We start from the raw sequence: 15,516 nt of genomic DNA on the forward strand, positions 1-15,516 counted from the left end.
TTTGTCTGTTAAAGTTTTATGTTAGGTCTATGGCTGTTTGTTTTTTCCTCCTTTTTATGGATTCACCTTTCAGACATTGTGCCTAGGCTATTTTAACAGGCATACCATTTTGTAATTGCTTCTGGATAATGTATCACATTTCACATGCCCATTTGCTTCCTGGATCATGTTACATGTTACATGTGTAATATAATCTATTATAGGCATAACACTGAGAAAATTTTCTCACTCAAAGACTGCAACATTCTAGTGTCTGTAAAATATAGAAGGGTCCAATGGGCATTTTGCTTAATAAGAATGATGATGAAAACTAAATAAATAAATAAATAAATAAGAAGAAAAGAAGTACTAAGCAAAGTTTTATGTGCTTCCATAACTTGCTGTTTAATTTTCTATTTCATAATAAATATTATTTCATAATAAATATTATTTCATAAATATTATTTCATAATAAATATTATATAGTACTTTGTTGGTACTTCCTTTTGCTTTTGAACAATGTACGGAGTTATGTTATTGAATTTACCACATTCAATTGCAAGCAGTTCCTGAATAATATTGTGCCATTCAAACATCTCATACAAACTTCTTGTTGCCTTTTTAACAGGGCAATTTACAACTCATTTGTGAATAATTTTAATGTTTGCCCAGCATCCTGAATTCCGTTTTCCTCTTTTTACTCATAGGATTGATGACCTGTATACAGAAACATTGTTTGCATAGTCCATGCTTTTCATGCTTTCTTTTTTCTTCAGTGTTGGCATGTCCAGAATCTCTTAAAAAAATAAATAACAGGAAAGAAAACTCTTCCATTCTCTGCATAACAGCTGCAGAAGACAACAAAAAACAAACACCTGAGATATATCTAATTCATTTTTCAGGTGACCTCATTATGAAAAACAGGAAAGACCCAGACTTCTGTGTTTGCTTTATAAAATGTTGTTTGCCTTCACGGGCTCTGTTGGGATTTAGGGACTAACTATGACAGGAAGCTCGGGGAAGCAGTCTACATTGTCTGATGCTATTGTTTTTCTTTTGAGTTCACTAAGTTCATTTCCACTATACTGTTTTTCTACCAGCATGTTTTTGAGTCAGTTTAACTGACTGGAACTGAGTGTCTTAAAATAATCTGACAGCAGATTTGGTGGTGATTTTACCCTATCTCTTCCTGTTTTTTTTAAAGCCATACCCAGTGATCTGAGTTAAAGCTGTGACTGAGGAGCACTTAAAGGTAATTTAAGGGTTTTAGCTCAGTTCTGCTGAACAATAGCCAGTTTCAGTAAAACACAGAGCACACTCTCTACAAGCATGATCAAAGACTGAGTGCCAATCTAGTAAAAAGAATTTGAGCTGATCCTCTCATCTGAGCCAAAATAAAATAAAATAAAATAAAATAAATAAAATAAAATAAAATAAATAAATAAAATAAAATAAAACAATGTTAGCTTTCTATTTTTTACAAGTTTTTTTTTTCTCTCTCTTTTGTTTTTCTTATAACTTGTAGCTGTAGACATTAATTAGACCATTAGCATTTGATTATCCATTAATGCAACCACATTTTCAGGGTTATAGACTGGTTTGTCCAGCCTGCTTGACCCTTGGCATGAAATGCCTTGCATTGAAGAGGCTTACAAATAAGCCTTAACCTAGAAATAACATAGGAAAAATAAATAAATCATGTCATGAGCCAGTCAGAAATTCACTTTCTATTTTTGGGCAGGGACTGAGGAAAGCATGAAACACAAGGTAATCTTCAGATAAAATCAAGATATGTGCCAAATATATTATTTTGTCATAGGAGGTACATTGGGACTCTCTGCTCTTGGCAGTTTTGCCTACACTTAGACTATGGAATACAGAAGAATTTTTACATTCTGTCTGGTGTTATATACCTAAATGCATTTCTAGTCTCTAAACAGACACTATATGTAGTTATGTAAAAAAAGAACATGGATAAATCAGTATTGTAGAAATTATCATATGCTCCACCGAACACTTCTGAGATCCACCTATGTGGAGAACCAAAAACCGAGACACGACCTGGAGTGCACCAAAACAACTGCATATATCACCTCTCAATTTTAACTTTACCTGCCCTAAATTATGCCTCACATTTTATCAAGGTAATCCAACTTTGGTCCTCCATACTGCCCCTGTCCTCTTTTGCCACCATTTATATATATATATTTTTTTCTTCTTGTATTAAAGTATTCAGGTGAATAAAACTACATACTGCAATGACAAACATTATTCTTGGAATTTTTCATGTATATGTAGCAGTTACAACCCCCAAAATTACTATTCCTTCAACTGTGATTAAAATATTCAATTATATAGAGCAATTCTGCTTTCCAACATTGATCCATGCATCCTCTTTAATTAAAATGCTAGATCATGCATGCTTGTGTGCAAACGTATACATGTATCTGAAATATAACATGTAGTAATAACAATACGCCATCCAGTGACTTTAAATTCTTTTACTGACTCAACCATAATAAATGCAAATGTTAAATAGGAAATGTGGAATTCCCACATATAGATCTAGTTAAAATACTGAAAACTGTAACCGTCCCATAACTACTGGTGGCCAAATGTCATCAGGAACCATATTTTATGTTCCATCTGAAATATGGAATTAGATATGAGTCTAATACAGGAACAATGTGTATAGTGACTCTATGGACAGGTTTCAGCTCCAGATTGTGTCAACATTAATTCAGATGAACACCTGATACTGTGGAGTATCAGCTACCTGAATTAGTCATAGGTGTTTCATAGAATCATAGAATGTCTTGGGTTGGAAGGGAACTCAAACATCATCTAGTTCCAACCCCCCTGCCTTGGGCAGGGACACCACCCACTAGATCAGGTTGCTCAGGGCCTCATCCAACCTGGTCTTGAACACCTCCAGGGATGGGGCATTCACAAACATCCTGGGCAACCTGTTCCAGTGCCTCACCACCCTCTGAATGAAGAATTTCCTCCTAATCTCTAATTCAAATCTCCACTCTTTTAATTTAAAACCATTTCCCCTTGTCCTCTCATTATCTGACTGAGAAGAGTCGCTTTCCATCTTTTTTATAAATCCCCTTTAAGTACTGGAAGTCCGCAGTGAGGTCCCCCTGGAGCCTTCTCTTCTGTAGGCTGAACAGCCCCAGCTCTCTCAGCCTTTCTTCATAGGAGAGGTGCTCCTGCCCTTTGATCATCTTTGTGGCCCTCCTCTGGACCCATGTTTTGAGGTGCTCTTGGTTGTCCAAGACATTTACACAAGACAGACAGATTTCATAAGGCATTCCTGGGAGACCTGCAGCTTTCTGGATCAGCAGGTAGAAGGTGGCAGGATACCATGGCTTATCCCAAATTAGTATTGTATACTTGTGTGTTTGGATAACTGAGTTGCATCCAGAGTTTTACCAGATCACTGCAAATGTAATGTATATTACTTAATCTCTGTGCCTTATTGCTAAACTTCTTTGGTATGAGCTTGGACACAGTCACACAAGGTAGTACCTTTAAAAAAAAAAAAAGAGGATATGATATAATAAATACAAATGTAGGGGGACTGAAGTTGAATACATAATCATATCCAGTCCAGGGAGCCCTAAACTATCAATCTTTATCCAACCTAATGTTGATCCAAATCATTTTGTTCTGATGAAGATTACACATCTTTTCCACATTTTCCGTTTACAGAAAGGCACTTAAAAATTGTACTTACCTGTAGTGTAAAGATGTGAATACAGCTCTTATACAGAGAGAATGTCAGAATACAGATTACACATACAGAGAATACAAAATACAGGGAGAGATTGAGAGAATACAAATTAGAAGCTAAACATGAGGGAGAGGAAAACAGTGTATTGAAGGTTAAATAAATCACACGAACAGAAGGAAAGAGAAAATAAAGGAATTACTCTGAGAGTGTCATAGATATGTGATAAATTGCAACATATTAAGGAAATGTTGCCATTACTCATTAACTTTCCTAAGGTTTAGTTTTACTTACAATAAAGCTAACTCCTGCAGTTCTTTGTTCAGGATTGCATGTCATTTGACTTTCCTATTATGTATGTGACTACAAAAGAAAGGAAGTGATTGATTCCAGATACTCTGTATTAAATAGATGTTGCTAAGAACTAAATTTGAAACTGTTAAGTAAAACTCCCATTGACCAGATCAGCAGTTTTACCTTCAAAAGTTAGCTTAATGAAATTACCTGGTATCAGTAAAACAGAAAACCTTTTTTTTTTCCCCCCACTTCCCTCGAGTCTTCCCAATACACAACTGCTCTTACATTGCAAAAAACATCTGAGGTTAAACTGTTTCCTACAGACATAAACGCATATGAGTAAAGAGCATACTGTGTAAGTCATTTGTTTTGACAGGGTGCCTCATAACATCTAAGTAGTTCCCCTGCATGTAACTATTGCAAAAAAATATGAATTCTTCAAGACTGCATGCACTGCAAGGATGTTTTTTTTCTAACTGAACCAAAGCCTTTGTGCTGAATGGGGTAGCAGTCAGTTGTACAATGAATTGTATATTCTTCTACTTACGCAATTATCTTCAGTGATACTAGTGTCAGACACCAAGTAGCTGGCATTCATTGTAAACATAACTAAACTAGTAATGCTATAGAACAACTGTTTTTACCTTATGCTGATATGTAGCATAATTTCACTTCTAACTTTCCTCTTAGCTTTTGGATTTTTTATTTTCAGAGGTCCATAGAATATATATATACATACACATTATTTTTTAAAAATGCATCTAAACATTATTCATTTACTCTTTCTCTCTAAAATAAAGTCACTCCTGCTGTTTGAGTTTGTCTAGTGTAACTTATATTAGCAACCAAAGAAGAGTAGGAGATGCTAGACAAACTCTTTGCCAAACGTTTAAGTTACAATCTGGAAGCTCAACATGCTTTAACCCATCTGAAAATCCTGCACATATTGCAGGACTCCGATGACTTCTGTTTTTATTGCTACTGCTTTAGACCAAGTGTTATTCAAGGGAAGAGAAAGTCCCTGTTTATAATATTCTTCATTATTCTGAAGTCAGACTTGGAAGAGATTTAAGGAGGGAAAATTAAGGAAGAACATGAATGTCCAATTAATCATCAGGTGAACTCAGTATTTATTGAGGTCTTTCTGTATCTTTCAGGGAACTTTAGTTCTGCATAGAATTTTCAAATTACTGATAACTCCAAGAGATTTCTTTGAAACATTTATTTTCTACAGATATCCTTTAAATAAAATGAAAATCTTTAAATGTATTTATGAAAGAAGAAAAAAAAAAGGAAAAAAATGAATAAAGAGGGAGAGGGGAGGAGAGGGGAGGAGAGGAGGGGAGGGGAAGGGGAAGGGGAAGGGGAAGGGGAAGGGGAAGGGGAAGGGGAAGGGGAAGGGGAAGGGGAAGGGGAAGGGGAAGGGGAAGGGGAAGGGGAAGGGGAAGGGGAAGGGGAAGGGGAAGGGGAAGGGGAAGGGGAAGGGGAAGGGGAAGGGGAAGGGGAAGGGGAAGGGAAGGGAAGGGAAGGGAAGGGAAGGGAAGGGAAGGGAAGGGAAGGGAAGGGAAGGGAAGGGAAGGGAAGGGAAGGGAAGGGAAGGGAAGGGAAGGGAAGGGAAGGGAAGGGAAGGGAAGGGAAGGGAAGGGAAGGGAAGGGAAGGGAAGGGAAGGGAAGGGAAGGGAAGGGAAGGGAAGGGAAGGGAAGGGAAGGGAAGGGAAGGGAAGGGAAGGGAAGGGAAGGGAAGGGAAGGGAAGGGAAGGGAAGGGAAGGGAAGGGAAGGGAAGGGAAGGGAAGGGAAGGGAAGGGAAGGGAAGGGAAGGGAAGGGAAGGGAAGGGAAGGGAAGGGAAGGGAAGGGAAGGGAAGGGAAGGGAAGGGATAAAAATGCCTAATATCCTTCTAAGTCGTTTAAAACTCACATATTGTGTATATATCAGCTTATCAAACAGTCCCTCTGGCATTTCAAATTTAAAGTCAGAGAGAGAAATATGTTTCCTTTCTCTTCCGTGTTATGACTTAAACTTTAAATCAAAAGACAGCACAGGTGCTGGGTACATGAACAAGCTGTCCAACAGCATGACAAGCTTCCAGCACTCACTATAAGTAGCTTCAATCTCATTGCTGATTGCTTCCTTCTCTTCCACCACTATTGTATCAGCAGAAAACATACAACAAGCAGGCAGGACTAAGCTGATGAAGAGACAAGTGGTGTGACAGGTCTAAATGGTGTTTCCTCTTGGCAGTGCCACTTGAGAAGAAAGCAGGAATTAATATGTGTCTAGTAAAACAGTACACCTCATTGTAAAAGGCAGGACTGTTCTGGTGCTAGCTTGTCATCTGGATTCTGTAGCTTATTTTACTTTAGATGTAATCTTGTTTAATTGGGAATAACAAAATAAATAAGTATTTTTATTGCCTTTTTTAAAAAAATCTAGGTACAGTTTATTCAAATTCTTCTTATTAGTAGTATTGTTAGATATTTCTACATAAGAAAGGGACAATGTATACAGTTTTCAAAGTTCATACATACAAAATTCATACTTCATCTAATTTTAAAAATTCTTACAGATTAATTTAGCAAAGCTCAGAATCTTTTCTGGCAGTCAGTTCTTATATAAAGATTTATATCAGCTTCACTAATTTCATTCTGAAAAGGGAAACATATTTGCCAGCTAATAAGCCTGGGTAAGTCAGAAACATAGAAAAATAAATGATTTAACCTATCAAATATATTACCACATATCACTGTAAAGGTCCTTATTCTGCATTCAGGATTTGAGTATTATCCAGAAGTCATCTTTCAGGAGCTATCTAAACCACCTCTTTTATCCACATTCACGGGTGGACTGTAACAGAACTGCAATTAAATATCCACATATACACGCAGAAGTCAAACCACATATGTTACTAGACTGAAAACAGCACAGGAATCTTAATCTTGGTATTTACATGCACCAGTTATCGGTAGGTTCCCAGACACAAAGACAGTAAGTTATTGTTTTACGGAAGCTTATGGCTATTTGGTGAATAAGTTATTTGTCTGTATTTATAAGGTCCATTGGGAAAGGTTCTGACACAATTTCTTACCTCCTTAATTTATTTCGTCAGTCACTGAAAACTATTACTTGCCAAACACGGTTGCTATCAGTTTCTGACAGACAGCTCTCAATAATTCAAATTTTCAGCAATATTTTGTAATGTTTAGCAATGTTAAATAAACAACATGCCTTGGTTCTCAGGCAAGTGCCAAGCCGTGAGTACCTGTTGAGTCTGAACCCTGGAGACCACACCCTTGAGGTCAATCTTTTCTGCTCAGATTGTAGAAATCTTGCTGATAATAGTGACCTTCTGTCTGTTCATGAACTGCCTATTTAACATATTTCTTGAAATCCCAGAAACCTTAACAGAAGAAAGAATGAAAATTATTATTTCTTTCTACCATTTTGTCAAGCAGATCTTAAACTTTTCCGTCTTGCTTTGCAATTCGAGTTATAGGGACCTAAGCTACCAATCCAACATGGTGAATGATCGGCTTTTTGAATATCAGACCTGTTTAAAGTCTGTCAATACAAACATTCATAATCACTATGCAGTTTTGAACATCTTGGTGAGTTGTACTTATTCTACGAGCATGATATGAAATTCAGTTACATATTAAGAGCAAAATCAGATCACATAAACAGGATAGTTGTAACATGCATTACAATGTCTTACTAAAGGCAGTTGCCAGAAAAATTAAAACACATATTGAATCATCCTGGGGTGAACACAAGGATAAAAGTAAGAAAACAAATCTATTTCCAACCTGCAAATTCTTCTGGTGTATTTTCTTCTCTCTTTCAAGTTGTTTCTTAGATATTAATTAACTCCTGATACTGATGCACAATAAAGAAAGTAATAGCCTATGTAAAATAGACAATGCATAATCCAGGATTATGCACGTGAACTAAATTAGAAGACTATCAGTATGTTTCTTAGGATATTCCTTATTCAAAGAAGTAACAGCAGTTTTCAAGTTGCATCAGTGCTTCACTACGCTGTCATCAGCTGCCAGCAGCAATGTTGCCATCACCTGAGTGATGCAGTCATTACAGAAAATGGACTTGTTCATTTTTCTACACTAAAATAGATGCAGCTTGGATTTGAATAATGAGATTCAAAGATGTTGGTGAATAAAAAAAAAATCAACAATAACAAGAAAACAACTATTGAGATCTCACAGTACCCATCTGGGGCATGTCTTTTTTTTTTTTTTTTTTTTTTTCCCTAACATCCAGAGTGCATTCTGTGTAGGGGCTTCTTATAGTGCAGTCTGGTGCCTGTATTATGTGCTCTATTAAAAAAATCATGGTACAGTTTCATTTTAATTAGTCTTTGATTATTCTTTGGATAATTAAAAAGCTGTATCTTTCCCCATTTAACCTGTAAAGCACAAAAAATATTCATTTCCTCTTGCATTCGTCCAGCTGGAAGAGTAGAAAGTATTATTCCATCTTGTACAACCCAGTGCTGTTACAGTATAAGAAGGCAGAATGGAGCAGTTAAGAAAGGTAGAAAGTTATTTTTCTTTTTTTCCTCTTTTTTTTTTTTTTAGTAGTAGTAGTAAAAGAAATATTTTATAATATTTTTTCTTTCGCTCTAAGTTGACCAATCTTTAAAATACATTGAATTTATACATGTCAATTATGTATGCTGAAGGACAAAAATTGTTAACAGTGGACTTGGAAGAAATAGATCAAAAAGCCTTTATCAGCTGCTTACTATTCTTACAATGGCACTGACAGTGATTGAAAACATTTCCCTGGTTTTGGGTGCCAGCCCAGCACACTGCTAATAGTGAGCAGACAATCTGCAGTTTTAGATTTGAAAAAAGTTTCCTGTCAAAAACCAGATCTCCTTTCCCCCATAATTTTTCTCATTTTACAGGTCCTTCAGCTGCAGCTGGACTTAGCTGCTCTGTGAACAATCTTTAACACAACTGCATTACCGTGTCGCCACAGCAGTGATTTGAATGCATGCAGTCCTGATTAATTATATTAGAATCATTTACTCACAGGATTACAGGCTTAATTGGAGAACAAATACAAGGCAAAATGGACTACTGCTGGAAGCCCCAGGAGACTGTTTTTTCTGAATCTCTAACACAATGATCTTGAGTATACAAATGGCAAGACAATGAGAATAAAAACAAAAAGGAGGTTGCCATCAAGTTGTGAAACTATCCAGGAAGTGGAGCATTTATGTTCAAAGTTCATGAAAAATGTAACAGATGCTGTCTATCAAAAGAGTAACTCTGTTTACAGTTACAAGAAACGTCTTTAACAAAAGCTGGCTTTTGGTTAAACTTGCTAGATTTGTGTCCTGTTACAATCCAGATGTTAGTGTGGGTTTGGAAAGGCGTTTCTTGAGGTCTGTTAAATTTTTGGGACATTCTTGGCTGAATTTTGTCTACTCAAGAGGGGTTTTTAATTATTTCAGATGGAAACCATGAGAAATTTCAATGTATTTCATAAGATCTAGGCAACAGCAGGCAAAATAAGATAACTTTGTGCTCTTGGTCTTTGTGTTTCCAAGGGTCATTTGAGCCAGAACTAGTCTTAATTTCCCTGTAACCCTGTAACAAAGCACCAATGAACTATTCTAGACGTCTACTTCAAAAAATACAGTTAGATCCAAGTCTCATGTAGTCTCCTGTAGTCTCCTGCACACTGACCTGCTCAGACCCAGTGATGCAATGCTGTAGCTATATGACTTCAGGACTTGCGCTGGTTCACATTTGGCTAGCCTGAAATGCAGGAGGATAAGGTCTGTCAACAGCTGGCCACAACAACATGATATTTATTTCTGATGGTTGTCATGATTAAGGAGAAGCAAAGTATTTGTTATGTAGTAGTGGGTAATGCAGTTTTACCTGAATTCCTGGTCATTGAACCACTGCTGTTTTCTTTTCCATTGCCTGATTCTGTAGATAAAACCCGTTCGAGCACCTGTTTCATCAACATGAGCTTATTTTTATTTCAGATTCTGCAGAGTGATTCAGAGTCTGTGTTGGTACTGCTTGCTAGAAGGGAGACTTAATCACAGATGGGAGCTGCCAGTGCTGCTATAATACAAGCACATATTATTTGTACACCTAGACGACTATAATTTTGTTCTTCTTTGGCTGCATGAAGAGAAAAAGAAAATAAGTGACAGCTGTATTTTGGCAGTTATCTAGTCTGAACCCCAAAGTATAAACTAAAGACTGCTGTTTTTTTTTTAACTATGCTTTTTATTATTAAGCTTTTTCCTGAACATGACGTCTAAGAGATAAAGACTTTGTCTCAAAAGTACTAAGAAGGTCCCTCAGGAAGCATCATGGTAACCAAGAGCTGGTCAACTCCCCAGGGACACAGTGGAGTATGAGATGAAGAAGGGAGGATAGAGCAAAACTTCCTTAAGCAGAAGCCAAATAACCAAAATTCCAACACTTAACTGCAACAAGGATCCCACCTGACTCCAAGCCCCCAAAATGCCATGGCAGAGGGACTCCCTTCCATACCTCTGTGGGCTTGATGGCAGGGCTGCAGTGGGGCTGGGCAGTCATGTGCAGTCATCTTTTTATATCATGCCTCACAGAAAAGAACTGTTTAACACATCATACAGTATGCACTTTCATGTGCATGTGCATACCCAGGAAACCACAAATCATTATATCAAATCATCTCTAACCAAAGTTAACAAAAAAGCCAGCTCATAATCTTTCGGACAGATATGCTTTAGAAAGTTAGTAGACATTTGTAAGGCATGATAAAAATTTAGCAGTGATTCATGATATATCAGCCTGACCTAAATTAACACTCTGCCCTGATATGAAAATACCAATTTTAATTAAAGCATCCTCTGTGTATACCTGTCTTCTCCTTAGTAACAATGTAACACAGTAGCCTAGTGACTAAACAATCCTCTACCAAGACTATTATTTTTTTATAACCTCCTTCACCACCACCTCCTTCCTTCTTGATTGTGAAGAAGGTTTTGGGAATCTTCATTTTGAAAACAAAAGTTTTTAGTTCCAATATTATTTTTGTGCAAATTATTTTTCTGCAATGTTAAAATCTACCTTCTTCACAATATGTGCATACATGTCCCTCCCAAGAGTAAAACACTAAAAATTCAGTTTTATTTGTAAACTGTTGTCAGAAATAAGAGCCTCAGTTTTGTGTGAAGCAATTTGGACAGTTGTTATACATGGCAGCATTTTTGAACCTGTATATCTGAAACAGGACAAGTCACAGTACATAACATTTTATGTTCTTTTATCTTCTCTCAATTTCTAGTGAATCTGTAAGATGTTCAGCTATACTGGAAACAAACCCAGCTAAAGTTAGATCCTTGGTTCTGTTCCCTGCATTTAAAAATGTTTGTTATCATCCATAGTAAATCCATTTATTTGTAGGTTTGCTAGTCCATGGATATGTGAAACGTATTAGCCAGCTTTACTTCTTTCTCCTGCCTTTTTTCTCCTACATTATATGTTACTGCTGCAGCTGGATGCTGAACTGAGGTTTCTTCCAATGTCTGGGATACTTTCCCAGTAGGTTCTTGAACAGATGTTCCCACCAAATTTTATCAAGGGCTTGGTTTCCTTGTGCCTAGAACCTGCCATATGCTTACAGAAAAATGCACCTTGTTTCTGGGGGAAGCTGTCTTTTATACTGAAATTCAGCTAAAGCCATGAGTGAAAAGTTCAAAGTTCAAACCACCCTTTAGTTAGCCAAGCCTTCTTTTATTAGCTAAGTACATACAATAAGTTAATTCTCTATATTGCACATTTTCCCACATTTCTTAATAAGGTTATTTTCTCTTAGTTCAGGAGCAATAGTCTCTTTTTCAGGAGAATAATTTCAGTATCACTTTTTAGTCCTCAAATCACAGTCTAAGTAGTGATACAGGATACAATTTCTTTGTTTCTAATGAGGATATTCAGGTGTTAGTATATTAAGTTGAAAATGGAAATGTTAAGATTTATTGATAGTGTGTACAGCTGAAGATTCACAAAACCTTCTACAGCTGAACACAAATTACATTGTCTGTCACATGTGTGTGTAGTTTTTCAGTAGCTGATACATGAAACAGATGGAATTTCAGTGATGAAGAAGACATTTGTTTTGACTTGGCCAGACATAAAGGTTACAAGAAACTTATATGACAAACTAAGTTTGATTTGTTTCCAAAGAACAGAAACATGAAATCCCAGTGTCACAATTCCAATATTTAGGGCACTTTGCCTCAGGGTAAATCTACATGTCTGGGTGCAGATGGCATGAGTCCACTCTGCCTGCATTTTGAGCTACACTGCCACAACAGAACAGTTGTAAGTCTGAGCTAATAAGCCTTACTAAGAGGATAGATAATTTAGTTCACACTCAATGCTATGTTAATGCCATTATACAGTTTCTAGACCAGTGCACAAAAATGTATGTATGCAGCTGTTTGCACCCAGCCACAAAGATGCGCTCTGAAAAACTGTGTGCACCAGTAAAACTCTTCTATCTTCCCTTATATCCACCGACATGTATTGTTGGCAGTATTGTGTATGATCTGAGGTTTTTTTTTATGGTATTCAGAAATTAAAATTATAAAAATTCCAAATATTCATTGAAGATCTGCTCATTTTAACTTTTCTAGGCTTTTTTTTTTTTTTGTGTGTGCCAGAAAATATTGTTGAAATTCCTAAAATACTACTGAAATTCAGTTCTGTGATGTAGATACAGGATTGCAAGGCTTAATTAAATCAAGAGGATCCACAGACATAACAAACCCTGAAAGCAACTTGAGCTGACTTTTCAGAGTAATAGATTCACAACAGAATTTTTCTTGTGTTTACTCAAGAGAAATATTGTTTCAGAATTTATGATATTCCTATTTTAAAACATAGTTTGTTTATGTGTAAGATAGAACATATTTTTTAAAGTGGAAAGAAGGACATATAACTATTTTCAGAAGGATCACATTCTGTCTCAATCTCTGAACAGCACAAATAGGAGGAAACTCCAGTAGGAAATGTTATCTCAGCAAATATATGTTCTTCCTAGACAGAAAATAATCCCTATTTACTGTTGTTTTTAAATTATAAAATCCGTTTCCCTTGCCAAATGTCACTACAGTACTCTCCAGTTTGCATGGCATTTAATCCTTTCCATTCCATTTATTCATATCCAATGGAAAAAAAAAAAAAAAAAGTAATTTCTATATAGAAATCTTTGGATAAATGGATTCTTTTAGTTATTTTTTTATTAGACTATTAGATTATTTTTATTAGATTAGTTATCTAGATTTCAAAGGAATATCTATTGGACTACACCAACATTTTCATCCAACATTTTAATATTTTATATAAATAATAATAATGAAGGCTGCGGTGTGCAAACAAGAATATAATGGAAAAAGTATTTTGACAGCCCATTAAAATCACTTTCACAGCAGTCAACTTTTCTTTATTGTGATTCGCTGACTGCACTCTACTCTGCACTTTATAATAGCATTACTAACACTGGAGTGCTACTGGAATTATTCCATATTTTGTACTGCTCCCACTGATTGGTATGTCTCAGAGTCAGATATATGTTCCATTAAAAAAAAAAAAAAAACTGTCACTCATCACATCAATGTCATTATTTGTAATATACAGAAAGAACATTTTCTTTTTACTGTGCACATTACTCTCTCTACCACATTTGGTTTTGAAGGAGTCATTGTTTTACAAACACAAACTAACAGGACCCATTGTGTTTGCTTGAACATTACAGTGACTATTCAACGATACAGATTTTCATTCTTATAAAAGCAATCATTAACATGAGTTCTGACTTATTACAGAAACCAAATGAAAACACTCATGTTCTCAGTGTTTCATCAATACTTATCTAAAAAGAGTGACAGAAAGGATCTTCATCCTCATTAAGCCACTTTTTGTCTTTACAGATTTACATATTCCAAATTTAGAGCCCATTAACTGCTAACGAGCATTGCTGCACTGTGATGTGTGAAATTCAGAATTTGATGAATTTACCAGGATCTGTCTGGATTTTCTGCATATGTTACATTTCTTTGAGCCAATACAATTAATTTTTTGTAGTATACTTTTAGACAATGAATGTGGCATGCACCCATGAAATAGTTATGATTTTATATCTTTTCTCTCGTTTTTATAGAAAATATATTTTTTTGTTTGTTTGTTTGTTTTTTTTTTTTTGAAGAGAGATTACCTCATCAAAAGCATTTCATAGATTATAAATGGCTAGATTTATAGCATGTGGCCTTAGGGTTATTAGTGCAATAACAACCATTTGTGATTCTCTCATAGTGCTAAAACTGTGCAACCTATATTACTCACAACATTTTTAGACCAGGAAAAACAGGATAGTAGTTTTGTTATGTTCTTTCAGCCTTTGCCCACAGAAATTGTCACATTAAACAGAATGATCTGTTTAGTAATTAAATTTAAATACAATTATCTCTATGTTTAAGTACTATTGATTAGGAGTTTTCTTGAAAATAGATGTTTTCCAGAATCCAAACATAAATGAACTTGTTATAGTGATTACTAAGACAGAACTAAAATAAAAGAATTCAATCCACATTTTAAACAATATCTAGATGCATATTTTTCCTCAAGTATTATACTGAGAATAAAGTGAGGACAGTGTGAGGAATTCATTTCCATGGGGAAACATATAGACCAGAGATCTAGGGACAGTTTTTCTGAAATGGCTGACTGAAGCTAATAAGTACATTCCCTGATAAAATTATTTAGTCAAGCATTTGAGTAAAACTTATGAAATCTTGGGAAGAAATATTAACAAGGATAATTTTACTTCCCTACTATTTAGATCTACAAATAAACAGAGCTGGTGTAATCTTATTTCTTTTTTAAAACAATGTCTGAACAAAGCAAAACAAAAAAGGATAAAAACACATTTTGTCTGTCCTATATTTTTTTTAACAGATCTTCCCAAAACAGGCAAGTTACACTCATACCCAATGACATGCTGATGTAATTTTCCCTTCTTTATTTCACCTAATAACTAATTTCTCTAATTTGCTGTATTTAGTCATCAAATGATGAAAAGAAAAAATAATTCAATCAGCTGAGATACAATGAAATGTAAATATGCCTAATTCTTCCAATGTCTGTCTGATTGTGGTTACACCTTTAAGGGTGATTTAGGAGGGTACACAAAATTCACAAAGCCTCATTGTCTTTTATTTATTTTCTTAACTTCAAACCCTTTATTTTTCTTAACTAGATGGTGTTAAAAAAAGATGTAGAAAATAGATGGTGGGAGATGTTTCCAACTTAAAATGAACCTTTCATAATATGTGAAAGAAAAACTTTCTATTGATGAAATTTATCAAAAGCAAATAAGAACAACAGGAATACCTGGAATTGTCTTGAGTTACAACTTTACAAAGGAAATGTCGTGCAGCAATCCCTACAAGTGATTTAAATAAAAAATAAATA

Source organism: Anser anser, assembly GCF_964211835.1.
Source record: "Anser anser genome assembly, chromosome: 1".
Lineage (NCBI taxonomy): Eukaryota > Metazoa > Chordata > Aves > Anseriformes > Anatidae > Anser > Anser anser.